This window comes from Triturus cristatus, chromosome 4_2 (genome assembly GCF_964204655.1).
Source record: "Triturus cristatus chromosome 4_2, aTriCri1.1, whole genome shotgun sequence".
In the NCBI taxonomy this organism is placed as follows: Eukaryota; Metazoa; Chordata; class Amphibia; order Caudata; family Salamandridae; genus Triturus; species Triturus cristatus.
In genome coordinates, this window is record NC_140586.1 from 163,355,288 (window position 1) to 163,382,550 (window position 27,263).

Here is a 27,263-nt window from a genome sequence, read left to right on the forward strand (position 1 = left end):
CAGTACTGTGAATAGTTATTGTGATACTGGTTGGCAGGTGTGAGTATTGGTGGTGGTGGCGTTGGTGCTACAACAGTGGGGCTGCAGTGAATGGGAGTGGCAGTGGGTGGTGTTGGCAGTTGCAGTGATGCTGTTAGTGGTGGGGATGGCCGTCGCTGCTGTGGTGTAGTATAGTAGTGGTGGCAGCTGTGGTAGGTGCAATAGTGTTGGTAGTGATGGTAATATTGGTGGCAGTGTTGGCGGTTACAGTCGTACTGTTCCTGGTAACCTTAGTGGTGGTGGTAATAACAGTAGTCGTGATGGTGGGTTTGTTTTGCGGTTGTTGTGTTGATTATGATGGAGGTAGCAGTGATGTTGGTGGTAATTGTGGTGGCAGTGTAGGTGGAGGTGATTCCAGTGGTGTAGGTTGGACTAGTGGTAGTGGCATTGTGGCAATGATGGTGGGGTGGTTGCAGTGGTTCCGGTGATGGTAATAGGGGTGGTAGTGTTAGTGGTTGTAGTGCTGCTGGTAACAACAGATGACGTGATGATGGTGACAGTGGTGCTTGTGCTGATACTGGTTACTGTGATACTCGTTATTCTTGTAGGATTGTGGCGGCTCTGCCTGTTATATACAGTTACACTGATGGCTATTTGAACAAGCTTGGCAAAACCAATCGTTCTGGCTTGCTTTTTGACTCCAAACTATTTTTAAAAGCCTACTACAGTGCAAGAAACAAAACAAAAGACACTTGTTTTCTATATACAATGCATCCATGAGATAAAGAATTGTATGTGAGGATCCAGTGTGCTTTTGATATGCAAAAGTCCCTCATGCACTGTAACACAAGCACTTCTTACGAGGTGGAATGAAACACCAAGCTGCCAGCAGGATGAGGTGAGAGGATAATACCCTGTGTGCACCCAAAATATGCCTCCGATCAGCCCAGCTCTCACTGGCTACCGTCCGCACAACAGCAAGACTAGAATGGGAGGAAAGCATTTCTCCTACTTCACAGCCAAAGCCTGGAACACCCTCCCCCTCTGGAAATCTCCCCCATTGCCCCAGTTCAGGAAGGACCTCTAGACGTGGCTTTTCGGGTGACCCCAGCACTCAATGGAACCCCCCCCCCCCCCAGCACTTTGAGACCCTCATGGGTGAGTAGTTGGCTTTACCAACCCTGATTGATTGATTACAGTCAAATGCCTCTTTCTTTATATGCTAAAGTATTGGTAACAGCAGGTCTTGTAAACAGCAGAGATACCCTAATGAATAGTTTTTGTATAGGACATCTAAGTGCTGGCCTTCACGGCGCAGCCCAAATATTTTCAGGGTCTGGTAGCTCAGTGGACTAATATACCTGTAGCAGAAAGCTGTTCTTAGCCCCATGTCCAAAGGTGCAAATCCCAGAGGGCTCACTCAATCATTCATCCTTCTGAGATCAATAAAATGAGTATTGTTCATATTGATGGGGTAGCAGTCCAATGCCAAGAAACCTCCAGATGAACACATGCTTTTGGGTTACACTTGTTAGGTCACACTACTTATGATTGTGGAAACATGTATCTACGTTGTCTTTTCCATGGGTGCGCTGCGTTATTACGCAGCCCCAGCTACCTGAATCTTTACACACCTTCGGTGGGGCACAGCGGCTGCTTTCAGGAGGCCCGTAGGCACTACCCAAAAACGGCCACTCGAAATCGACCGGATCCACGTGCAGCAGTGACACTCGGTTACTTTGACGAGCTCTTCCGTGAAAACCCTGCGCCATAAACTCCTTCTTTCACTCTGATAAACCAGGGGGCGTTACCTGTTTAGATGCAAGCTGTGCGATTCCGGACAAGCCATGAAGGGCGCGTTTCCTCTTTCCGGGTTTTATGGCGATCTTTTGGCGCGCTGCGTCGGTGTCTTGTGACCGCAGCAGAAATCCTCCGCAGACTCCAGCCATGCGTTACAAATGTGACCGCGCCCCCTCCAGGGGTTTGACGCCTGACCTCTTCGCGGAGGTCATTTACCTCATCGGACGGGCCCATGTGGAAGGCACATGTGTGAGAGTGTCGCGCGCCGCGGAGCTACCTTGTAAGCCAGACTGAATGAGGCTTCAGGCCGCAGGGCAGTGGGGGTGGCTTTACTCCCCCTGCGCAGTCTCTTTTATAAATAGAAGTCCATGCCTGTAGGCCTCAGAACGTTTTGCAGGAATGGGCTTGGCATCTACGGTTGTTTGTCCCTTCCCCCTAGTGTGTGACTGTTTATAGCGCTTTCAATGTGTTTGTGGATGTGACGGAACCTTTGTTTATCTTTTGTTACCGGTTGTAACTTTGGGCTTCTGTTGTCTTGGCTTGGGCTGGACACAAAGTTGGGGTGCGTGGATTCTTGTCACTTCCCTGGTGCTTGCAGTGAAGCTCACAGTCACAGGCTGTTTCTGCTCTTGGAGAGTGGTCACTGGTGCTTGCAGTGACACGTTCTTTCTGGGGTTTGCAGTGATAATGGGATAAAGTACCGCCTGCTGTATAGTACAAGGATTTTGCAAGTCAGCAAGTAATTCAGTGACCATATAGAGAAAGTGCCGAAGGCAGAGTTCCTTTATAAGGCCAGGGAACTCCGAGGTGACGTGCAATATCATGGTAATGTATGGCAGAGGGTATTGTATTCCTTTTTTTTTAATAATGCATGGTCAGACCATCTCTCCCATACACCGCTTGAATCCTTGGTGCCATGCATTTTCATGTTAACTGCAGATAAGAAGGATAAAAGCAGAATCTGTCATGTAAAATTTAACACATCAAAAAGCAGATAGTAATTTTTGTAAAAAGGTAACAGAATCAGTTTAAAGATTCTGTGCCTCTGATTGTGTAGAAACACGGAGAGTTTCTAGCTTTCCTGTACTGACTTATAGCATGAAAAAACATGTTGCCATAAATATATCTCTTCTGTTGATCACTTTTTGCTTTTAGAAAAATACCTCAGAAAAAGGAAAAGACCGTTTTCATTTTTGTTGTTTAAACTGCAGCTTCAATTATGCTCCCTTACCTGCCTTTTACCTTGGCTACTGTCTGGCAGAAGGCACTGTGACGTCAAAACGCAACTCTAATAACTTATTACAGTTGAGCAGCTATGTCATTTCGTTATTACAGGTGACAAATCAGTCTCACAACTCAACTGTAAAAAGGAAATTAAAGGCAGGTGAAAGAGTTTTTGCTGAAAGATTCTGAGTTTGATGATGCTCGATTATTTAAAATCAGCAGCTTTAATTATGCTCTGTAACCTAAATTTCACCTTGTCTGCTGGCTATGGGAGCAAGCACTGCGACGTCAGAAGTTAACTGTAATAACGTAATACAGTTAAGCAGCTGCATCATTTTCTTGTTATAGGGGACTAGAGATGTCACAACGTGACTGTAATAAGGAAATTAGAGAGGGACTTTCATGAAGGCTCCTATGATTTATAGTACACTTTCATCCCGGTGCTTGCAGTGGCTCTGACACATTGTCATGGTCCATAAAGTGATAATAACAATTTCTCCCTGATGCTTGAATTGCTGTTGGCACTTTGTTCCTGATTCTTACAGTGCCACAGGCATGTTTCTAGCAGCTTATAGTGCTAATAATGTTATAGTCATATTACCACCCTGCCACCGATCTGTGAAGTGCCACTGACACTTTGTCTCTGTTTGCAAAACACTTTTTCCATGTTTTCTCTGGTGGTGCTGACACTTTGTCTATGCTGCTTGCCGTGCAGTAGACTTGTTTTCCTTGTTCCCTCCGGTGGTGCTGACACTGTCTCTGCTGCTTGCAGCGCAGTAGACTAGTTTTCCTTCTTTTCTCCAGTGGTGCTGACACTTTGTCGCAGCTGTTTGCAGCACAGTAGACTTGTTTTCCAGGAGACTTGTTTTCCTTCTTCCCTCCAGTGGTGCTGACACCTTGTCTCTGCTGCTTGCAGTGCAGTAGACAAGTTTCCCTTCTTCCCTCCATGGCGCTGACACTTTGACTCTGCTGCTTGCAGCGTAGTAGACTTGTTTTCCTTCTTCCATCCGGTGGTGCTGACACTTTGCCTCTGCTGCTTTCTGCGCCGCAGACTTGTTTTCCTTCTTCCTTCCGGTGGTGCTGACAGTTTGCCTCTGCTGCATGCAATGCAGTAGACTCTTTTTCATTCTTCTATCCAGTGGTGCTTATACTCTACTTACAGTGAAGTAGATTTGATTTCCTTCTTCTTTCCAGTGGTGCTGACGCTTTGTTGCTGCTGCTTGCAGTGCAGTAGTTTCTTGTTCCTTCTTCCCTCCAGTGGGTCTGACAGTTTGTCTATTGTTTGCAGTAGATTCGTTTTTCTCCTCCTCTCCAGTGGTGCTGACACTTTATCTCTGCTGCTTGAAGTGCAGTCAGTATACTCGTTTTCCTTGTTCCCTCTAGCGTCACTGACACTTTGTCCATGGTATTAGAAGTGATAGTGGCACTTTTTTTTTTTTTACCAGGCTACTGCATTGATGCTGGCATTTTGCTCCTGTGTTGGCAGGATCACTAAAGATGGCCTTCATTCGCCTTGTTAGATAGCCAGAAGGCCATATTCCAGTGTATAGAGTGAACTCAGCCCTTTAAAGGCTTTGTTGAGGACCAGGCTGCAGCCCATGGAATATCTTTGCATCACTTTTAAGGTTACAGAGAATGGGCAACCGCTTGCGCATCCGAGAAAAAGCACCCTTAGGGGTCCCCCCTACGGGTATCCTCCGGCCCTACCTCGGCCCCATGAGTGGACCTCTCTAAGCCACGGCTGAGAATGGACAGTAAAACACAGGTCGCCAAAGGGTCTTATTTTCAATAGGGTCTGCTATGGGCCAGATGTTTTCTAATGCATCAATAGGTATGAACCAGATTTGGCGTCCAGGGCCACGTAGCGTCCTGGTGCAAACACAGCCTATCCCTTTGGCTCTATCTTTGTACATACACCACGTTCACTGATGCATACAGTGGCGACGAGACCATGTTGTCATCGTGCAAGTCCAGCATTTTATCATGTTCCAGCAACATCCGTGTGGAAAACATATTGCATCTGGGAGGCATTGGCTGTGTTATCTGCTCGTCATATATTTGATTTTGGGTGTAGTGTTACCTGGAGAGGCCCTCACTGTTCCTCACAAAGACTGCAAAGATCTTCAATGCACCCATCATTCCTAAACACTGATCTGAAATCAAATAGCTAATGCAGAAACAAAATGGGTGACCAGGAGCGGCTCCTCCATGAGAGCGGAAGAGTGTTGTTTGGCTAAACAATGCCCCAGAGAAGCTGAAAAGTAAAATGGTCATAAAGTTTATTTATTACCATTTTATTTTTCAACAACCCGTCCTGAACCAAGTGTCATGACGTGGCAGGGCTGTTGATGCTGAATGGCGGCAGGGAACTGTGCACTTATGTTTAAAGTGCACCCTTTACCTGGCCGTTTTGCGATGGTCAGACAGACGCGCATTTTAAACTTCTCTAACTCAGCTGTCCACAGGCCTCCAGTGCTCCTAAGAGCACTGATAAAGGCCACTCCCTCCAAGCCTGACCCTTCTCTCATGCTGTTTAACAGCATGAGAACAGTGCCAGGATTGGGTAGTGCAGATTCCTGGGTCCAGAGCTTCGAGTAGAGAAGACAACCGAGCGAGGAGGACTTTGCGCGGCATGTCAGAAAGGTAGTTGTCATTTTTTAATTATTTTTTTAATACCACCCATATTAGGCCCGCTCACCACTCTAAATACATGCCAGCCGCCACTGTGTGCGACACTTTCATGCTGGTCAGAAAGATGCTGTCACTGTGGGAAGATGGAGCGGAAAGCCATTTTGCGACTTCCAGGTAATGTTTTTTTGATTTTATAGAGGTACAACAGAAACATGCAGAAATATTTTTACTTTCCTAAAATTTCCCATGGAGGGCAAAAAAATAAACATGTTTGCCATAAATATCTACTTTCTGCTTGTCACTGTAGAGTTAAAAATAAAATAAAACAGAAGAAAAAAAGCAAGGTTTAATTTTCCTTGCTATTAACAGCTGTCTGTGACCTGACCTGCCTTTCACCTTGATTGCCTGCTCTGGCAGCAGGCATTGTGATGTCAGATCTCAACTGTAATAAGTTATTACAGTTGACGACTTCTGACATCTTTTATTTATAATTATAATCGGCGACTCAGTGTGTCAGAATTCGCAGATTATAAAGAAATTCAAGACAGGCATCTATACAGGGATTACAGAATACCATTTCTTATAAGAATATATATGCCACTTCACACATATTGTATTGTGTTGTAAAAAAATAAAAAATAAAATAAAAATATATGTATATACATATATATGCATATATATGTATATACATATATATATTGTTTACTACCCCTATGTGTGGCACTGAAGCCCTTGCTTCCCTTTGTTTTGATCCTGTGTGGGAAGTGTTTCTGTGTTGTGTGTAAGGACCACCGAGGTGTGGTTATTGTGTTATGGTACGCAGCGCTTAGCAGTGTGATGGATGAAGTGTGAGAGACAGTTGCGCAGTTTATGGCTTTCAGCAAGCTAGCAGCTTTGAACATTTCTGCAGGTCCCTTTATGGTATTTCTTATGCTTGTAATCCACTTAGTAGTTCCTGCACTGGGTTGTCTATTCTGAGATGCTTTGTTTAAAGGTTATGGTCCTGAGCAGACATATGTTAAAGGGAGAAATGGTGGACAGATCTGCTGGAATGGACTTTTTTAATATCACCCCATATCTGATTGTCTTTGTGAGATCTCAAGGAGCAGCCGTAGTATGTAGGCAGTCGGGCCTGGAGTGTTGGACCATAATAAATCCTTATTTGGCCAGAAGCATGTGGACGATCTATTCAGTTATTCCATGCCTGGCTAGGTGGTTATGGATGGTTATTGTTGTGGACTGGTATGGTATTGGGTGCTGGACATGACACTTAGCAGTTTTGTCTTATGCAAGTGTAGGAGTGTCAAGCTGTAAACGGAGATTGATATGCAGTCTGAACTACAATTGTCAGACTGCTGAGTGGTATGATATCAGTTTTATTGAGGGTTATAAATTGAATTGTAACTGCATTTATATTGCACTGAGGGGTTAGATTATTCTACGCAAGGCAGCACACTGCATTGGAACCCAGTGTGAGAGTTTTATGTTTTCTTTTTTTGTTATCGTTGGGATTAATGTTGCATGTTAAAGGAAACTATTGCATGTCTTGACAATATACATTTATGGTCAAGGTACATAGATGTAGGTTTAACCATAATAAATCTATACTTACCAATATATACTTACCTCCTTGATATTTTGGCATCGATATTAAGCTATCACGATATGTAACTCTCGATATTCTGACATACACCCCTTTTTGTGTTCCCTCTTTTTTCCAATTGTTTTAGGGCGGATTTATTCATTAATATGGACACCTATCTTCAATCTTCTTTTTTTATTTTACTTGCCTGTCTTTTCGGGATAATTCACTTGAACCCTTACTGGTTATTATTGCTCACATGCCTTAATCTCTTCATTTCTGGGCAAGGCTTGAGCTGTTTCGATACTGTGATGCAAATCTAATTAGACCAAATGTCTAATTCTTGAAAGTTCATCAATGATCGTGGACTGTGCGGTAAAGTATCTTACCACATGGTCAACCCAACCAGTCCCATTTTACCCGCGCTCCCACTTCTATATAAGCCTGTATTTGACATTGCTGGGGCACACGGAGACCGATTGTTTAACTGGAAATTGTCCTGAATACAATAAAATTAAAAGTCTCATTAAAATTGGATTAAAACCACTCATGGCAAGTAGACTTCAAAGCACAGCTCATTATAGAAAAAGAGTTTAAATCTTTTAACAAAGACAGCTGCAGCTGTCCTTTGTTTTATTGGAACACAATGCAAGCATACAAATTGAGAAGATCAACAGATTACATCTCTGAAGAGCCAGAGCAGAGTATTAACACGGAAAATAAATATGGTAGATACCTTACTGAAACAGAAAGTTGGCATTCTCAAGCCTTCATTTTAATGTCATGTCTTTTTCATTTTTTTAAAGGTTTAATACTGATTCAAATAATGCATGCACTTATTTAAAATCTTTGCCTGGTCACCTGTGGTCTCGTTGTTCCAGAGTCAGAGGGGTTGCAAAAGAGTGACATGCTCGAATCAACCTGAAACTTTCCGTGCACAACTAGCATTACCAGCATATGTTTTTGGGGAAAATGTTGTGAAGATTAAAACGGCACCAAAGTTGTAGGCAAGACAAAAAATGCTTTTCCTATGGAAACATGGTCCTAACTACTATAACTATCTACTGGCAACCGCCAGTAGGTAATACATATAGATATATTTATAATTACACTGTCAGCGACAGCCCCAGTGTGGTTATAGTTGTGTTAGAGACTCCTTAGAACCTTGGGAAAGGCATTTTTTGTTTTCTTGATAACTATGGCTGTGTACAACGAATCTGCACGGAAATCCCCCCACCCCTCCCAAAAATGGGCCCACTTATAATTTATTATGGCAAGTTGTGTGCAAGTTCATCAAGCATGGGCCAAGAAAAAGGGGGGGTCCCAGAAGGGTAATTTCTCACTTTTATTCTTACAGAAAGTGTTTCTCTTCGGTACAACAGAATGAAGGCACAGAATTACACCAAATTTGGCATGAAGTTAGGACTTTACTCCAGGAACTGCAGTGTTTTGGTTTGGTGTAAATCCGTTCAGTGGTTTTTAAAAATGTGTATTAAAAGAGAAGCTTAAAAGCTCAGAAAATGTTACCGCTATGTTGTAGAAAAAGGGGTGTCTCAACCGAGGCAGCCCAGAGGCTCACCACCCACAGGCCCCTCCCACCATGACTCTTGCACGCTGACCCGCTCTTTGTCACCGTGTCTTCCTACATCCCTCCTTAGGCTTCTGTGACTTATCCCTTTTTGACTCCTGCCCTTCCATGTGCTGCTTCTGGCTTCTCATCTGTGTTCACTCTAGGATTCCTTAACTTGTCTTCTCCCATTAGACCCCTATTCTGGTGACCTCCTATACTCTTCCCCTTGACCACTTGTCCGATAGCCTCCTGTCATACTCTCGCCACCTCCTGTACAGTAGCCCTGGTGCATTTCTCCCAATAAGTCTACCCCAAGCAACTCCTCCCCTTGAGGTTCCCCTCTGCTGTGCCAGTCGTGGTGGCCCCAGGGTACAATCTTAGGGGAGACCATCTCCTACAAACTGATCCAGAGCACCACTGTCCACCCTTCACCCACCTCAGGCTATGGGTAGCATCTTCCCAAAGTCTTCCTTACGCTGTACAGTTCGCTTCTACCCTTGTCCTGTGATTCGATTCATGTGACTCATAGCCGTGCTTAGGAGAAACCCAGGTCATCCCTGCTGGTGCATGTGCCCTCCTTTCACAGCCTTCCACAGACCTCATGGACCCCCTGAATCACCTTGCCTCGTGCACAGAGTACCCCACTACATCGCTTCGTATCTCACTAGCATAGTGCACCAGAACCTTGGGTGTTGACAAGTGTCTACAGACTCCTCTAAAACTCCTGGTGTTAGCAGGCATCCAGTGGTGTTTATGACCTTCACTTTATCCTTGCACGACGCATTCGCATCACCTTTGGAGTGTCATGTCATGTCGTTCGCTATTTTCTGGGCTGCCTTCAACCTACCATAACATATCAGCTTTGAGGGACAGACTGCCTTGAGAAGGTCATTCTTGGGGAAACACCTGTCGGCTGCCTGTAGAGATTTTACAGATCATTGTAAGTGTCCTTAGATCAGCCCGCAGTGTTATACCATAGGCTGACTTGAACATTACTAATTAATGTTTGGAATTAACTCTTCTGGGTACCTGTCAAATAGAGTTTACTTCACGCAAAATGTGTTCCTCTTGGTCTGTGTGACCTCCTCCACAGTCCTGCGCCTAAGCAGGGCTCCCCGTACAACACCCTTCCACACCAGCTTCCCATTTGGTCCCTACCCCATGTGCCCTCCTCCTCCCACAGATTTCATTGGGACCCCTAGTCCAGCACCCGCCTGCTCTGGTGACCGTCTCCTTACGACTGCTCCTCCAGTCCCTCCCCCCTTCCCTGAGCATTGTGTGATCTCCCTCTCATCCCTCCTTGTGAGTCCTTCCGCAGCACCTCTTGCCCTTTCTCCAGCCAGTATCCTGCGTACCTACCCTCCCTCAACAGACTTCTTTATCGGACCAGTGCTCAAAGTGCATTAAAACATTAAAAAAGTATGGGAACTGTGATGCTGTATGCAGTGAGTGTAGGGGCAAGGTCAGGGCCGGCTTTGGCGCTGGTGGCGCCCAGTGCGACAGTCACTTTTAGCGCCCCCCACTTCCCATGACCGCCTCCTCGGATTCTCTCACTACCACCTGCAAAAGTGCCCCTCATTTCTCATATCATAAGATATTGCTAAACACAGCACCCCTCTATGGTCAGAGTGCCAACCTCCACAGGTCAGCGCCCAGTGCAGCTGCACCAGTCACACTTCCCTAAAGCCGGTCCCATGCAAGGTCCAAGGGGTGGCTAAAAAACTATTCTGTAACCCTTTTCGGTCTTTCACCTTCAGGTAACTACATATAAAATAAGGCACACCATAATTGAAAAACCTCTATTATTGCACTACAGAGGTCTGTGTCTGTAACCAGAGAAATGCATAATTGAATCCTGGTTGGTGCAGTCGAGAATAAGGACATAAGTATGTTTAGTATTATGAGGTCCCAGTCTGTGACACAAATCACTGTGAATATGTAAGTCATTATTTTAAACTTGCATTACACACAGCATAAGATAGGCTGCTACAAAATGCGCAAATAAAGTTAAAGATAAAAAAAACTGTTCCAAAATATAGATTTTAGTAATATCCTAAGTGTACAAAGTGCATTAAAAATAACTGTCCTATAAAAGCCGAAACTTCACATTTCAGTTCGTAAATGCTTTGCAATATCGCTCGAAAACGATAGATCTACGTCATCGGGAAGCTTCAAGTGACCCTATCAATTAAAGCCAATACCGGCTTCCGAGCACCCTTTACATTTGCAGATGTGCCAGTTGTGCACATTTACATTTCTTTCAAACAAGCAGGCACCCTGGAGGAACGCTTGTTTCGCTGTCTGCCCCTCCCTCGGTTTCGTAGCACACTCTGCAATACATGATAGCTGAAGCATTCCAGCTGTCGGAATGGAATTAACCATCCTGGGCGGTTGTATTTTGACATAAAGTAGGGGAACTGTTTTTTTTATTTACATTGAAAAAGTATGCATGTCGTGCCCCTTAGATCCAGCCCACTTCGACCATGGCTTCGGAGTCCATGACCAGCTCCCTACCATCTACTTTCTCTCATGTTCCCCCTCCCACCCTTCAATTCTGCTTTGCACCCCTTGCCCCCTCCGCCCTCGTTACATAATCCGCGGAAGCCCTTCCGTGCAGAGTTCACCGGGAGGGGCGCAGGCTCTGTGGAGACGCTGCTGCTAAATATGCACCGCTTCCCCTCCCGGCATTCCTGCCGCGCGCTCCGCAGGCCCGGGAATGCCGGGAATCTGCACCAGATGTCCGCGGCCTGCGTCCGGGGACTCGTTCAAAGTGCACTTCACAAAAATGGAACATCGGATTATCAGCACGAGCCTGGGAACCCTCCCCTCCGCGTGTATGTGTGCACGAAAATGTCCGAATATACCTCCGCGTGAAGGCTCTGGGATCCTCGGTCAGTGGCGTGGCGCAAAATTTTGTCCACCCCCTGCAGAATAGGATGAAGAGGGGCCCCTGAGTTTCCCTATTGCACAGATATTCATTCGCCTTGGGCTGAAGAAGGGTGGGGGCCGATAGGTTTGCGGGCCCCCTGATGAGTTGGGGTACCCCTTGAACCACAGGGGATGAGGGCCCCTGAGTATCCCTATTGCACAGATATTCATTCGCCTTGGGCTGAAGAAGGGTGGGGGCCGATAGGTTTGCGGGCCCCCTGATGAGTTGGGGTACCCCTTGAACCACAGGGGATGAGGGCCCCTGAGTATCCCTATTGCACAGATATTCATTCGCCTTGGGCTGAAGAAGGGTGGGGGCCGATAGGTTTGCGGGCCCCCTGATGAGTTGGGGTCCCCCTTGCACCACAGGGGATGAGAGGCCCCTGAGTAGCCCTATTGCACAGATATTCATTCGCCTTGGGCTGAAGAAGGGTGGGGGCTGATAGGTTTGCGGGCCCCCTGATGAGTTGGGGTACCCCTTGAACCACAGGGGATGAGGGCCCCTGAGTATCCCTATTGCACAGATATTCATTTGTCTTGGGCTGAAGAAGGGTGGGGGCTGATAGGTTTGCGGGCCCCCTGATGAGTTGGGGTACCCCTTGAACCACAGGGGATGAGGGCCCCTGAGTATCCCTATTGCACAGATATTCATTTGTCTTGGGCTGAAGAAGGGTGGGGGCTGATAGGTTTGCGGGCCCCCTGATGAGTTGGGGTACCCCTTGAACCACAGGGGATGAGGGCCCCTGAGTATCCCTATTGCACAGATATTCATTTGTCTTGGGCTGAAGAAGGGTGGGGGCTGATAGGTTTGCGGGCCCCCTGATGAGTTGGGGTACCCCTTGAACCACAGGGGATGAGGGCCCCTGAGTATCCCTATTGCACAGATATTTATTTGTCTTGGGCTGAAGAAGGGTGGGGGCTGATAGGTTTGCGGGCCCCCTGATGAGTTGGGGTACCCCTTGAACCACAGGGGATGAGGGCCCCTGAGTATCCCTATTGCACAGATATTCATTTGTCTTGGGCTGAAGAAGGGTGGGGGCTGATAGGTTTGCGGGCCCCCTGATGAGTTGGGGTCCCCCTTGCACCACAGGGGCCTGCGTTAGGCCCCTGTCCTCAGAGACCCTGCGCAGAATCTCTCATATCACACACTTTAGACCAGTGGGCTTCCAAACGTTTTAATTCTGCTCCTCCGTGTAAAAATGAAAATTACGCCCCCAGCTTCTCCCAGAATCCCAGAATGACGATTTTTTTTTTTTCATAGTTCTGTAACACTCAGATCTGAACATACGTAGCAATTCAAACATTGCGATTATGGCCAGCAGCCGCGCCATTTCTCCCTTTTGAAAAAAATGCAATCAAATACATGATTGTCAATACACTAGTGCAGGGCCGGCTCTAGGGCGGTGCGACCGGTGCTACCGCACCGAGTGCTGGCTTCGGGAAGCGTGTTTTTTTCAAATATATTATGGATTTAAAAGCACCTGCTGCAGCGTTCCTCGCCTCCAGCAATTTTCAGGCCAAAAATAAGAATGTCAAGATAATTCTGGTGGTTATTGGAGCTGCTAGAGGGAGACGAGAGTTTTGTTTAGTTTTGTGGAACCTTTGTCTCAAAGTAGCACAGAGAGTAAATACGCCTGCAGCAAAGCACGTGTACAGTGCAGATCACGGAAGTGTATATCATGCAACTAGTTCAGTGGGTTACCAATTTTGTCACAGAGATATTTTTGTTAATTTCTGTTTTTAGGTCAGAATCCTAACATAGAACAGTGAGCTATTAACTGTCATCAAGGGGCTGCATGCAAACTGCAAGGTATAGGTTACAGCCTATGATCCCCCCCCCCCCCCCCAGTCTTTCACTATAAAATAGTTTCATTTGGGTAGAAATCAATTCTTAATACTAAAGACAATCCACAACCACTGTGGTTATGTTTTAATTTCTGAGTTGGTGCTTCTCCAGACCAAGTAGTTTAAAACGACACTGCCTATACTGACATGTGACTCCTACACCTTGTAGTCCTCTGTCTTATGTAACATTTCCCATAGACTGATTTACGCACATATGATCCATTGTCTCTAGGTAATGTGTCTGATGTAAAGTGCTCTGACACCCTGCACCGATATGAGTGGTGCTATAAAACAGAAGAGATGCACGTGAGAAGGAGCGGTTATGGAGACTCGAGGAGCAATGTTGAAGGGTGGTAGTGAGGGAATCCATGGAGAAGGAGGTCATTGAAGGCGCCCAAAAACATTGTCGCATCGGGCGACACCAGCCTAAAGCCGGCCCTGTACTAGTGGCAGTCTGTACTCCGTAAAAGTTTAAAATAATTCTTAGTGTGATGCTGTATTAGAAATGGAAGAAGGCACTTTGAGGGTTATTTGGAGTCCTCCACTTCTTGTCCCCCTTACTTTGACGCATCTTTTCAAACATGAAGTGAACCAAAAACAAAACATACTAATGGCCAATTAGCAAGGCTTATTCCACTCTGTTTTCTTTCACTAAACCACAGTGCTGTTTGAAACATGGTGTCTCTGTTCCCTAGGAGAGTTAAAACTGTGCTTCTTGCCCACAGCTTGGGGCCCTCTCCCCTTTAGATCCGTTTAGCCCACCCACCCTCTAGTTTGAAGACCTCTGCTCTTGAGAACCATCGGTGGAAGGAGCATCTCGGGTGTGCGGTCAGCCCAGCCTGACATTTTCATATAAATGACTTTATTTGTATTTGATAACATAAATCTCCAGTTACTGCAAGTTTTAGAAATCTTCAAACACCAAGAGGCCGATACACAAAAGCATTTGTGAGCTACGCACGTGCTCTTTTACGTGCCTTTGTGAATCGGCCTCAAATGTCCAACTCCCTATGAATAAAGATGCAAAGAGAAGTTTCTATTTGTACTAACTGTATCTGAATGTTCCCTGGATATTCCCATCTCATTCCCATTTTAGTTGTTTTGGGGCCAGTTCACAAAGGCATCTAACAGTATGTCCAAGAGTGCGACAGGAGTATTACTTTAGGTACTCCTAAATGTCTTTGTCAGTAGAACCCCAAGTATGAAACGCATTCCCTTGGTGGAAGATTTTGATCTGTGGTGTTGATGAATGTGGGCTGCTTGGATTTTAGGTCTGCCCAAAAGACCTCTCAACAGGCTGGCGCTAATAGCATGTGGACAGCTCTTCGCTAATAGCCTGTGGACAGCTCTTCCCTTCGCCATGCTTCATTGCAGGGTCATGCTCAGCAGCGGTTGCTTCCAGACCGGGGGTGGTGGGCCGGGGTGGAGGGGGGAGAGGAATTAAATTAAATAAAGGACTCCCCTTTAAAACCGCTGATGCCTCTCCTCTGTCCTCGTTTTCTTCCTCTTCCTGTCCCATCCGGCAGCAGGAATCCCCAGGCAGACAGGTTCCCCTGAGCCAATCACAACGCTGCAATGCAGCGTTGTGTTTGGTCGGCGCTCAGAATGCAACAGGGAGCCTGTGCATGTTCCTGACCAGGCTGTGTAATGCAGCCTGGTAGGAACAAGCAAAGTGCACATGAACCGTTTGGTCGACCCATGAGGGCCGGCCAAACAGTTCATGCGCACTTAGGTTGCGCACAGCACTCCTCCCCAGCTCTGGCCAGCCCTGCCCGCCACTGACTGCAATAGGGAAAATAAAATGATAGTAACAATATGTTATTATCATTTTTTTTTCCTTTTCAGCAGTGGGGCAACGCTCCTCCGCCTTAGCGGAGGAGCCGCCACTGGTTATGCGGCCATTACTCTCAGGGCAGCCAAGGCTAGCCCAACAATATGTACAGCATACAGATGTTACTGTACAGTACTTAAAATGGTGGAGAGCAAAAAACAATTGTGCAATAAAATCTTCCTGGTTTATGTCTGTACCAAGTGTCAGCTTTTTAAGCACTACAAAGTAAATAGGAGGATAATTGGCAGTAATATATAGCGTAAAGTTTAATTTATGTATCAGCTGGATAATATTTAACATGTAGAGAATGACAGTCATGAAAGACAACAGTACTATTTCAGCCAACATGTGTTTTGCACATGTTGTCTTCTGCTTCCTCAGAGCAGGCAAATTCCAGATAAAAGCCGACCTTACATTAGTAAATAGATCCCCATCACTTTAAGGGTTTCGGATCCATGTAGTGGTTTATCGGTGACTACAGTGGGCTCATCCTGACAACTAGATGAAGTTTCACTTAAGCGTTTATGAAAATATGTTTCCCAATATTACCTTCTATCATTTTAGGTCCCATGATCAGGAATTAGGCGAATCCAATATTTCAGAGCTTGTGGTTACACCTCATGTTTCAGTTCCGACGGACTGGCCAGTCCAGATGTTGTATCTGTGAACTTTTGGAATAGGAAAATTAGACTTTAAAGTCGGAGACTCGTAGACCACTATCAACGTGAACACTTTGTTGGAGGGCGAGTCAAAGGGTGCCGCGCTTGCAATGTCAACCTTCTAAGAGGAGTCTCGTGGACCAATGTCTACAGGACCACTTTGTGGGAGGGTGATCAAACTTTGGTGCGTCGTTTACAAAGCCAACTCTATAAGCAGGGACTCCTGGACCAATATCACTATGAACACTTTGGCCCTCATTCCGAAGCACAGAATTACTGAGTCTGCAAACTCCAGACCTGGTAACTCCAGGGGCATCGGTTATGGACCCATGTGGGGTGCTTAAGGAGCATGATGAAAACAGCCACTGCTTCCCTCCCCCACCTGTTTCTCCTATAGAACATGGGTGATGTAAATGCTCTTCCAGCTTTTCCGTCCTAACCCAGCTAACCGCCCCTGCCACACATGCCATAGGCCAAAACAAAGCCCCAGTACTCAATGACCACCTTCTTGGTGCAGGTGGTGAATGGATGCAGATTTGGGCCTGTCATTTCCCCTGGAATGGGGAAACGCACATTGAGTAGGCCTCAGTATTCCTATGTCTGTGTATTATTCACAATTCTGGAGAAAGTTATCTCTGCATTTGGGTGCAAAGATGCCACCTGGAATCAGTAATTCTGTCCTCGTCTATCCACACACCAAATTACAGGGAACAATTACACTTTTTAGGGGGCAATTAAATGGCGTAATGTTTGAATTTCAACTCTTCAAGAAAAATGTGTGCGTGGATATCAACAGGAACTCTCAGCGGGCGATTAAAGTTGTGTATCTTCTGCGGGTCAACCCTTCAAGTGGCGATTAAAGTTATGTATCATTGGCAATGCCAACTCTAGAAGAAGGGAAGAGGACTGGCCTCAGCATGAACACACTGGAGATGGGCGAGAAAATGTTCTGCAGTGTCAACTCTACAAGACTATCGCTTACAGGGCAACCTGAGCGCACTGAAGAAAAACGAAGGAAAAGATGTATATCCGGGACATCAACTCCTTGAGAGGAGACTCAAGAACACATCTCAAGTACAATGGAGTATGGGATCTGAATGGTACATGAGCTGCAAAGTCAGCACTACTAGAGGAGACTCACACCCAATCACATTATTGGACACAATAAGAGAGTTTATGAAAAGTGTTATTGGACTACAATGTAAACTCACTGAGATGGAGTCTCAGCAATCCATCTCTATATGAGCCCGTTCGATAAGGTATGAGGAACATTGTCAGAGGGCTAAAATACTATAATAACGATAATAATAATATTAATAACATAACAATAATAATAACACTAATCCTCTCATGTTATTAATAATAACAAAAATCATTTTCCTCGCCCGGCTTCTTTTACCTTACCGCCTACGTACGAGTGGGTAGGGCCCTCTCCAAGCCCTTCTGTATTGGACGGGGCACACGTCAGAGGTATCCACTGTTCCCGCTGCTCTTCGCACTCGCCATAGAGCCTCTGGCTGTGTATATATGCTCAGGTCCGGGGTTTTGAGTGGAAGGGGGTCCAGTGGATAGTATCGCTCTTTATGCGGATGATGCATTGATATTATTGACCCAGCCCGAGTCCTCTGGTCCCTGGGTGCTGCACATCCTCCAGGTATTTGGCACGGCCTTGGGGCTTCCCTGCCATCCACAGAACCTGGACTGGGCCTTTGGCCTCCAGATCACCACCTACTGCTTTAAGTACTTGGAGGTATACGTCACATCAAATTCCTCGTGGGCACGGAAAAGGAATATTCAGCCACTCCTTGATACATTAACAGTGGATCTGAGAACCTGGTCGGCCTTTCCTCTGCCCCTTCTGGGCAGATGTGCAATATTTAAGATGGCCTCCCTCCCTCGATTCCACTACCATTTACAGGGTTACCCTTTCCCCTTACCTTGTACCTTTTTTAGATGCTACAGTCTATGTTGCATAGTTTTCTATGGAACTGTGGCACCCCTGTATAGCTCTCACTAAATGTTTTAAATCCACGTTCGACAGGGGGATTGCCATGGGTGACATCGAATCCTACTATCGGGCGTCTTATTTGATAATTATTAAACAATGGCTGTGTGACTCCCAGGGAGACCCGGCTTTTTCATCCGACATGCGGGCATTTCAATCCACTATCTACTATATGGGGGGAAAACACATGCTACATTCCCCCAAGCAACCTAAGTGGCCCTACAAAGCTAGGAGGGGACGTTATCAAAGATGGGGTGGACGCAGAGGCTCAAAGCACAGACTCCCCTCTGGGTAGGGAACCTGCTCCCGCAGGGGGCGGGCCTGGGGAGCTTCTGTGCATGGGATACTATAGGTATCACATCCCTGAGGGATGTCATGGAGGAGTCGCTCTAAGATCCTACACCACCCTCTAAGATGAGTTTTGTCTACACCGTAGCCAATTCTATCGCTACCTCTACATCCGCCATGCGTTGGCCCCATACATTTGTTACATGGCGGTCCTCCCTGAGTACAGTCCCCTTGAGGACTATCTGCTTCTAGGTGACCTCCGCACACATAAAATCACCCAGGTCTATCAATCCTCCTTCCATCACATGCCTGACTTTGTCACCGCGCTACGTACAGGAGATTGGGGAACTGGCAGATGAGGAATGGACGAGGCCAGGACATCTCCACAGAACTCAGCCATTGCATCTCGGCTGCAACTTATACAGCTGAAATACCTCCACCGCATTTATTTTACGCGGCACAGGCTCTTGATGATGGGAAGGGTGACATCCTCCAGATGTCTCTGCTGTGTAGATGCAGAGGGGTCCTTCCTACACACTGTGTGGGATTGTGTGGTGATACAAACCAATTGGACCCAAATTCTAAACTGCCTGGGTCATGTGTTGAGGTGCCCCATCCCGCATGATCCTTGCTTAGTCCTCCTTCATGTGTTGGGGGATCTTGAGGACGACCGCTACACAACCTACTGTAGCCAAAACGGCTATTGCTCACCACTGGAAAGAAGCTGCACAACCCCAATTGCAAAGAGTGGAAGCAGGGTTTAGACTGGTGCCTCAATAGAGAAAACCGGTATGTGATGCCCGCGGCTGCCTCCATAAGTACATCAAAATCCGATAGCGATGGGCTGACTACAGGGGGGTTCCCATAGCACAACTCATAGACTGTGGACCTGGCCTAGAGGCGGAAATTCAGTCCTAGTGTGGTTTGGCCGGCTGATGCAGCCCTGGGCAGGACTCTGGGTATTCTCCTTTCCCCCGCACGGGGACATCTGAATTGTCGGTGGGTGGGTGGTGAGAATGGCATATGATATGCTTCCTGTTTGTTTCTATTGTTTGCCACGGTGGGTGCTGTTGTGATTTTTGTATTCATGTAAAAAAATAAAAAATAAAATGTGTTTAAAAAAATAATAATAATATTCCTCCGACTTTGATCGAGTGGGCACATGTTGAAATGGGTTGTTGAGTCGCCATCTTAGTTAGTATACATACTAGACCAGTTGCTGTTTTAATAATAATATGTTTTTAGATAGTGCTTCCTACCCCACTTTTACCATTTCGAAGCATTGTAAATAAAAGACATTACCATTGCCTAATTCATGTTATACAATTTACCGACCTTCGGAGGATGGAAAGGGGAGTCGTCCATGTCGAGACAGACACTGGTGACCTGCCGATCACTGCTTTGTTCCAGCAGCAAATGTTCAACTCATTGATCTATCGATCATAGTTGGATGTGAGAAAAGCTCCAAAATGCATCCTTAGGATATAAAGCACAAAACAGATGAGGAGTCTCAAGCCACTTATCTGATGTGATCAAAAACGTGATGGGAAAAAATTGGACAATCTATGAGATTCAGGAGCCGGAACTGAAGCGAGAAGGTCTGAAATACAATGAATGGTACACTATGGTGAATCTGGACGTCCAATATATTCAAAGCTAACACAATGTCCTAAGTTATTAAACATGTTCAGAAAATCACTGTCATTCTTACTTGGGATCCAAAGTTGTGTTGTATAGCTTTCTCATATCCATGACGGCCCCAGAAGTGGTCCTGGGTGGTCGACTATGAGCTGCTACATTTGAAGTGCATGGTAGGTAGAATAACACGTGGGAAGTGATCGATGTTGTGCTTGACGCTCAGATGATAGCTCCAGTTATGTCCCCGCAAATGTGCACCTGCGCTTAAGCTGAGAGTGTAGCAGAGAGCTGTAGGAGTAGTAGGCCTACCTGCGAGTACTTCCCGTCTTCTGGGTCCTCAGGGACGAAGCTATTCTGATTATTATGCTTGATGTATAGGGTGTGGGTTTGTAATCTGGCCCATGTGGCAATTTTTTTTAATGGAAGGATGCTCAAAAATGAAGTCAGTCTGGAGTGGACATCCTTCTGTTTGGATCATGGCTGTACTTTTTTGTTTGAAGACTGTTGTTGGAGCACCATGTATGGGCCGATGGCCAAAGAAGAGAGCTGTAAATGCGCTGCGTTTGGCCTTAGGCAGACAACGGAGAGCTTGCAGGGCAGACGTGGTTTCACATCTGTAGATGCAGGAGTTGCCTGGCTACTGCATTCTGGACTCCTTTGAGTATTTGCAGCAGATAGAATGGAAATTGTGCCCAGGCAGAGATGGAAGGGCGCGTGGTCCACCAGCGCCCTAGAAAAGTCAATGCTCAATGTGGCGGTGGCTATATACTGTAGGGTTAATGTGTGGGAAGCCATTAGGCATGGCCTAATCAGTTTTAGATGACCAGAGTACTTTGCGGATGATGGAGTCCACCTGTCAGAAGCAGGGCTGGAGGTATTCTGGTCCAACCATTGGGCTGCCATGATGCTGGCGGGTTGCCAGTAGAACGAACACAGGCATAAGGGAGCTGCCCGAGGACGTAAACCCGCATGCAGAGTGGCGGTGAATGAGTGTGAATGGAGCTTGAAAGGCCACCAACAGAGTGGCAGACCTGTACTTACCTTGGGAAGCTTCACCGTAGGGTAAGGCGGTCAGAGAGGAGAGGGGTCACAGAACACGGCGCTCGCGGGCCAGGCCTACTGGTCAGCAGACACACCGAATAAGTATGGTAGCGGGTTGGGCCTGGAAAGCTGAGGGTGGAATACACCCTCCCCTTCTGCATAGATGGTGAAGCTCCAGCTCAAAGGGTCTCCAGTTGGCACCAGTAAACGCTGGACTGCTGTTTGGTGAAGAAAGATTTTTATGATACGCCATAAATGTGTCTCTAAGTCTCGATTTACAACTTGATTGATGAACTTTGATTGATTTATGACCTGATCTTGATTTATGGGCTGGTAGTGATTTATGATTTGATTGATTTATAGCTTGATTTATGACCTTGTAGTTGATTTATGTCTTATTCTTTGACCTGGGCCAGTCAGGTTGTGTGGATATATGACATGTGCTGCAATAACAGTTGATTTATGATGTCAAGTCATATGATAGATTCCTGATGTTAAGTTTTAGGATTTAAGGTTGGTTAGAAGGGCTGACATACAGGCGGACTTTAACCCCCAGATGAAGTGAAGTGGGTGATATGTACAACAAGTAAATAAAGCTGTGGCTATTAACTTCCACAGATTTCCAATATGTGTGGGAGTGGCTGTGTGCGAAGTTTATTGGACAGAGCCTGGTGATCTGCTGTTTTAGTAATAGGTGCTGGTCTTGGTGGGATGTCGGCGGTGCTATCCCGAGGGGAATGAAGGGCCATTGCCCTGGTTGGGTGAGGATGCTGTCCTGAGAGGTTGGAGGCTGGGGTAGGTGGCTTATGTTTTGTTTTTTTATGAAGTTTTATATAGCGCGAACTTGACCCGAAGGTTTCGGGTATCAGAGCACCAGTTGCATTACATGAGGACACATTCATTTTTGTTAGGCACAAGGAGATTAAGTCATTTGCCCAGAATCACAGGGTGTTCAGCGTTATTGCCGAGACTCGAACCCGGTTCCCCAGATTCGAGGTCGACCGCCCTAGCCGTTAGGTCAACTCTTCTCCCGTTGCATAAGACAAAACTGCTAAGTGTCATGTCCATCACCCAATACCATACCAGTCCACAAAAATAAAGAACCCATAACCACCTAGCCAGGCATGAAATAACTGACTAGATCGTCCACATGCTGCTGCCAAATGAGGATTTAATTTGGTCCAACACTCCAGGTCCGACTGCCTACATACTACGGCCGCTCCTTGAGATCTCACAAAGACAATCAGATATGAGATGATATTAACAAAGTCTATTCCAGCAGATCTCTCCACCATTTTTCCCTTTAACCTATGTCTGCTCAAGACCATTACCTTTAAACAAATCATCTCAGAATGGACAACCCAGTGCGGGACGTCTTTTCTTTATAATCGGCGACTGAGTGTGTCAGAATCCGCAGATTATAAAGAAATTCAATACAGGCGTCTATACAGGGATTACAGAATCCCATTTCTTATAAGCATATATATGTCACTCCACACATATCGTATTGTGTTGCAAAAAATACATTTTATATATATATATCTTACTACCCCTATGTGTGGCACTGAAGCACTTGAAGCCCTTGCTACACAGGTAGCATACTACCCCGTGTAGGGTGTGTGGTTGAGAATATATTCCCTTTGTTTTGATCCTGTGTGGGAAGTGTTTCAGTGTTGTGTGTGAGGACCACCGAGGTGTGGTTATTGTGTTATGGTACGCAGCGCTTAGCAGTGTGATGGATAAAGTGTGAGAGACAGATGCGCAGTTTATGGCTTTCAGTTATGTGATAGAGGACGCGCTGTTATGAATGGGTGGAGGAGCATATGACATCGTATGAGAAAAGGGTAGTGGTTTGGAGTATAGGACTGTTGGCGCAACTTAGGAGAATACCATCTAAATAATATGTAGGGTTGTCTATATTAGCAACGGTGCTGAAAGGTGAGGAGCACCACTGATCTCCCCAGGGTATCGGCCTGTGCCAATTAATTAAATGAACAATGTCCCCAGCACACGTAAACAGTAATATATTGGTTATAATTGCATGTTGTGAGCATCAAGTAAAACAAAGTGCGATGATTCTTGTGATTTTCTTTCTTTTATTCCTTTGTTCATCCAACAGCCGACACCTGTTTCATCGCACATGGGTAATAAACCCGCGACTTTATCAAGGCTGTACATAAAACACAAACAAGAAGAAGCAATGTACCACCTAACTGAATACTGGGTGTACTTAACCATCCACAGTAAACCCACTGATATACTTAAATAGCATAAAATAAAGTCTGTGCACACATGCACAAGGTGGATAAAAGGTGAAAGTTGAGTATGTTTTTGAAAGGAAAAGGGTAACTGAATACCCAATGAGCCCAATGGATGGAAGAAATAAAGGAATATGTGTCACCATAAGCAAGTAACAAAAACGTAGGTGATGAAACCCGTCCAGAGTGAAGATTAAAGTATAATAGCGTGAAGATAGAGTTGTAAACCGAATCGGAGCTTGATCTGGCAAGACGTGAAGTGAGAGTGTCTCCGCATTATATACCCAATGTGCAGATCAAGCAAAAATGGTAGAAAAGACTTGAACCACGATAAATACCTATGTTCTCCTTGTAGTCAAATCTGTAAATGAATTAAGGCTATAATGAAACTACTCTTTGCAAAGTCAAAACTGTAATCTGAATGCAATTCAAAAAAAGGGTACTGCCACCTACTTGATTTGCGGTGATAATTCCAACCCACAAATGAGGATTTCCTATGAGGACGACGTCTGCAATCATTCAGTTTATGAGGCTCCAGTAGCGTCCCAAAATTTCTCAGTATCCCTTCCTATATCAAATGGTAAACAGGAAGATCCCTGATAATTCACATAGTGTAGCATGGTTCATCTCCTCACGTTCTCCTCAAAATTCGCTCATTACCGATTACGCTTTTAAGCAATCCTTTTATCAGTGTGTAAGACGCTCATTCCCATACATAAACTGAAATGCACGGTGAGCTACAATCTAATCATAGAGTCAGGGTGTCGGTCACAATACGCGCTGTTGAAGTATATACTTCTCGTACCTAATTTGCATCTAACAACGGTGTGATTTAAAGAAAACCCGCTATGCCCTAAAATCTCGGACAATCGAGAGTAAATCTATTTTTACACAAAACCCCTGGACCCCCTCTTACTGATATATTGTATATCCTGGGTCAAGACGTCGCCTCCCGTGCCTTTCCGAGTACAGGACATGAGGCAAATGCCAGGCGGTCTCATGTATATACCGGCTAATATCAAAACGCCATCGACATAAAAACAGAAAACGGACACCAAATCTGTCAGCCTGAGACCAGATTTACCACGAACCCTCCTGCGGGTCGGCCATATTGGAATGGTTCAAAAGAGTATATACCGGTATGGGGTTGCCTAAAAATTGTTGTATAGTTTCTTAATAGGAAATCTCTAATAAAGAAAACTCCTCTGAGATTAAAGGAAGTGAGAGACATATTAACTATCGTGGTTCCAACCGTAAGAACAAAATTATCGGGTGATTTGGATTCTCTGATTGACTGAGGAAAAGAAGGAACAAGCATTGGCATAGCCAATAGGTCTCGCCTTTGGGACCTTATAAGTGTTTAGCCATGCAACAGTTGCATAACTAAATACTTATAAGGTCCCAAACGCGAGACATATTGGCTATGCAAAGCGGCGGTGCGGCTGTGAAAGTGAAAGTGATCGCGATCACGATCAAAACCTCAAAGCGGCCGTGCGGCCGCGAAACCGAAAGTAATTGCGGTAAAGCGTGGCACGCGCGCCCGCGCACATGCACTGTGGCTCTAGGCTGGCTTGGTAGCACTTTTTGGAGCCCTCTCAATAAGTCTCGCCAGACCAGCGCATGCGCTGGGTCAGGCGAGACCTAAAACCATCTCTTGAAACAAATAAACGAAATATAGGATGAGATGTGAGGACGTGAGTGCACATATCCGTTATATCTAAGTGTCAAAACATCCGTGCTTAAGTGTATGGTTAAAAACAAATATATTCCAAGTCTTCCATCTTTAGGGTAAGTTTTGGTAAGAATTTTAAAAAAGGAAAATACGAGAGAAAATTATAATGGATCTGAGTATAGTTGGGCATTGGAGAAAACATTACATTACATACATTTTCAGAGTATTGAATACGCCTATACATTTTTTTTGTCATACGGCATTTCTTAGTGTGTACTTCGTGAAATAAATAGTTACTTATTTAACGTGCAATTATAACCAATATATTACTGTTTACGTGTGCTGGGGACATTGTTCATATGACATCTTACTCCAGCTGAATAATGAGGAATGTATTTTTCATGTCAGACTGTTTCTGAAAACTGCGGTAAGAGCCCAATAACAATGACTGTTTTTTAGCGCTCAAAGATCGCACTGATTTTATTTTCTCTGAATGGATATGATCCAAAGTATATATTTGTTTGAATTATTTGAAGTATTTTATGTATGCGTGTACTTTTATGGCTACTTGTATAACCGAATGAAGATTTGTGAACCCGAATGGGGTGGAGTATGCCGTGCCGAGCAGTGCGCGGTGTGCTAGCCCTTGTGATGGGGGTGGACTCTTACTGAGTGGTAGGAAGACATATCGCCCTGCGTGGGAGCCATGCTGTCTGCGAAGGTTTCTCACACATTCCTGTAAATATGGCCTAGATCCAGACATATGTAAAGATTACACTGCTGAGCTATTAGGGGAGATGGGGCCTGGGACCCCCAAGAATGCGCGTCTTGATTGATGCAGGAGTGACATCACGGGGCCAGCATATGTGGTACAGATGGGCTCTGCCAAAACAGCACTGAGCTGTGATGTTCAAATCGAAGCTGAAAGCCCATCTCGTTCGAAGGGATTTTAGCGAATGCCATTTTTGCTAACTTCCCCAGTGGGTAAGCGCGCTCTCACCTCCAGGGCTTAGTCTCTGGCCACTGTCTTGACATTCACTGCACTACTCCCACTTCATTGTGCTCCACCACGGAGAACGGCGCCCGACGACAGCCTGTCAGTGGCGGCTCCTCCGCTAAGGCGGAGGACCGTCGCCCCACTGCCTCAAAGCAGCAAAAGAAAGGAAAAAATAAAATGATAATAACTAATGTTATTATCATTTTATTTTGTCCTCCTGCTGCGGCAACGTGCGTGAGGGAGCGGGTGAGGCTGAAGAGCAGAGGAGGAGTGGGCCGCCCAAAACAGTCATGTGCACTTTCCCTGTTCTCCATGCAAGCTGCATTACAGCATGCCTGGAGAACATGCCCACCTCTACAGCCCCTGGCTGAGCGCCGTGTCACGGTGCTCAGACCTATCACAATGATGCATTGCAGCGTTCAGATTGGCTGCGGGAGCATGGGAGCCCTGGTGCATCCTGCTTCCTGTTTCTCACAAGAAGCCAGAAAGCGGGCGCAGGAGAGGTGGCGGTGGCCGGCCGGGAGGTAAGTGTTTTTTTTTTTAGTGATTACCCCCTACCCGCCCCACTGCTGATTCTGGGCAGCAGCCGCGACTGCAGCCTGTGCACTGCTGCAACATATATACTATAACCAGGGCCACTGGAATTATGCGGCAGCGGAACACCAAACTATGTGGCAGGGTAGACTTTATAATGCAGCAAGAAAAGGCAAATTACGCAGCATAATGTGGCACATTTTTTGATAGTAGTACTTCATTATTTTGACACATGGTAATACCGCCTGGGCAAAGATTGCACCTCATTAGTACTTGTTTACCATCATATACAGAAATAAGCAATTGAAAGATGACTATTTAACCTTTGCGAACGGCCTTGTGCGCTAACACAAGTTGGGACGTTTTTGGGTAACTTTTGATCTGCTTGAACAAGAAACTATTTATTTTTTTGTTAAAATCTGCAGATTATGCAGCAGATGATGGATCATGTGGCAAATGCGGCAAATCCATAATTATGCAAAAAAAAAAGCTGCAGCTGCAGAATCGCACAATTCCTTTGGGCAGGAAGATAACTCTGTGTTCATGCATTTGTAATGTACCGGCGTCTTCGAACAACTGTAATTCGGTACCTTATGTAATGACTCAAATGTTTCAACATCTTCTGATTTTTTAATTTTGGACCTTATGTAATAATCTATGCTTATACTGTAAAGTGCTGTAGCACTTTTGGGTCATGTCTGCGCTATATATTAATGCATACATAAAGGAATACACGAGTAAGAAAGAAGGTGAAGGAACATGCTACCAGTTTAGGAAAAGC

The 27,263-nt window shown here is 45.6% G+C and overlaps 1 protein-coding gene across 5 annotated transcripts in view; it reads left to right on the top strand.

Annotated features, from left to right (window-relative positions):
* TNS2 (tensin 2) overlaps positions 1–27,263 on the top strand; it is a 345,238-nt gene that overhangs the window by 127,475 nt on the left and 190,500 nt on the right. The gene's annotated exons all lie outside the window — the stretch shown is intronic.